The 2,022-nt window shown below is 55.5% G+C and overlaps 1 protein-coding gene across 4 annotated transcripts in view; it reads right to left on the bottom strand.

Moving 5' to 3' along the window:
* ZSCAN2 (zinc finger and SCAN domain containing 2) overlaps positions 1 to 629 on the bottom strand; it is a 24,275-nt gene extending 23,646 nt beyond the window's left edge. For 3 of the 4 annotated variants that reach the window (XM_011999184.1, XM_011999197.1, XM_011999205.1), the window contains exon 1: positions 509 to 629. The gene's annotated coding sequence lies outside the window, so the exon portion shown is untranslated. Of the gene's footprint in view, positions 1 to 455 lie in introns of all 4 variants that reach the window. The other variant, XM_011999192.1, reaches the window with a different exon arrangement.
* Positions 630 to 2,022: the final 1,393 nt, after the last annotated feature.

Genomic DNA, 2,022 nt, shown 5'->3' with positions numbered 1-2,022 from the left:
AAAAAAAAAAAAAAAAAAAAAAAAAAAGGACAAAAAGAAAATAAAAGCTAGTGGGAAAACCCACGCTCTCAACGTGTATTTACTCAAATGACTAGAAGAAACATTGGCATATGGTATAAGAGAACTCTTCCTACTTGGGAGCCTGGGAAAAGTGTGCCCGGTCAGCTAATTTGCCGTCTGACTCGGGGCACGACACGCCCCCCTGAACCTCAGTTTCCCCATCTGTAAAACGTGTACGCTGCGCGGGATGTCGTCGAATGCCCCTTCCCGTCCAAAGCCTGCGCTTCCCGGTAGGAGACGCAAGGAGCTCTCCGCCAGCGAGACGCCTCCAGGACGGTTCGCGGAGCCGAGCCGGCGCTCTGGGCTGCAGGGCCCGCAGGACACTGAGCGCGACCCCGACGCCCCTCCCCCAGCAGAGCTGCCGGCAGCTGGCTCCAGGCCCGCTATTCCCTCACCTCGGGCTACTGCCCGGGGTCCGCGCAGCTCCAGGCCTGCCTCTCCGGCTCACCTCTCGGGAGACCAGGTCCTGCTCTAGCGGCTGCTTCGCGCGCAAAAGCGCCCCTGGGCTCGGCCCGGCCCCTCCGGATTCACCCCGGCTCAAGCCCGTGGGGCACCGAGAACAATGGACGGGAGAGGCCCGCCCATCACCCCGCTCATTGGCTGCCGAGAACGGCCCTGGAAATTCTGCCTTTCTATTGGTGGAGACGGCACCCAGCCGGGAGGCGGGAGGGAGGCTGGGCCCAAGGCATTGTGGGAGATGTAGTCCGCCCGGAGGTGAACCTGACCGCGGTCTCCGCAGTAGGGTTTGGGGCTGATAGCCTGGGCAGTGCCCGCGGGTCAGAGGCAGGAAAATCCGCAGACTGACCGTCAGAACCCCTGTGTTGGCCAGAGCTGTAACCCGAGACAAGCCGTTTCACTTATCTAAGGCCTCTGTATATTTGTCTATAAAAAGTGAAAGTTGGATGACCGGACTTGAAGGACCTTTTCAGCTGCAAATCCTGTGGCAAGGAGTATTGTCAGGCACCCTCGACCGGCGAGAGCAGACCCTGGGCAGGAAGGGAGGCCATGGGGGAACAAATCCTCATCGCCCAAGCCTGGCGCCTTTCCCCCAGTTTGCAGCTGTACACAGGCACTCGGTCTTCGCACACCCCTCTGTTTTCGCACGTGGTATTCCTGTGTTTGGAGGAACGTCCTGCCCCGCCTCCTCTGCCGCGGAACTCCCATTCTTCCAGCTTCTCCTGGGTGAAACCTGCCCTGTCATCACCACCTCCCCAGGCAGAGACACCGCCCCTAGTACACCTGTTGGACGTCCCCATTTTATTTTTAAAAAATATATATTTATGTATATGTATTTTTATACACACACAGAGAGACAGGATCTACATTTCATAGAGACAGGGTCTCCATATGTTGCCCAGGCTGGCCTCGAACCCCTGGGCTCAAGCAGTCCTTCCTCCTCAGCCTCCCAAAATGCTGGAATTACAGGTGTGAGCCACTGCACCCGGCTGACGTCTCCATTTTAGTACTGATCACTGGGTTGCTTACATATCAATCTCAGTATCGGGGAAGGGAGGGTTCCCGGGAGTGGCAGTTTGGCCTCCATCTTTGTGTTCCTACCCCTAGCGCTGCTGAAGAAATGGCTGCCCCAACCCTGCTTGAAAACAGGTGAGAAACTACCTGGAAACTCAAGTGGAAAATCTAAAAATGGAGAGAGACACCTATAATGGTCTGTGATAGAATCGTTGTGTATGTTTGAACAGAGCAATTACCGGAGGCACCTGCAATGAAATGACTGCTTTTTTTTTTTTTCTCTGTCGCCCAGGCTGGAGTGCACTCACACGATCTCGGCCCACTGAATCTTCCCCTGCCAGGTTCAGGTGATTCTCCTGCCTCAGCCTCCAGAGTAGGTGGGATTACAGGCATGCGCCACCACACCCGGCTAATTTTGTGTATTTTTAGTGGAGACAGGGATTTCACTATGTTGATCAGACTGGTCTTGAATTCCTGACCTCAGGTGATCCA

Source organism: Mandrillus leucophaeus, unplaced genomic scaffold (assembly GCF_000951045.1).
Source record: "Mandrillus leucophaeus isolate KB7577 unplaced genomic scaffold, Mleu.le_1.0 Scaffold1164, whole genome shotgun sequence".
NCBI lineage: Eukaryota > Metazoa > Chordata > Mammalia > Primates > Cercopithecidae > Mandrillus > Mandrillus leucophaeus.
This window is presented reverse-complemented; position numbering and strand designations above follow the sequence as displayed.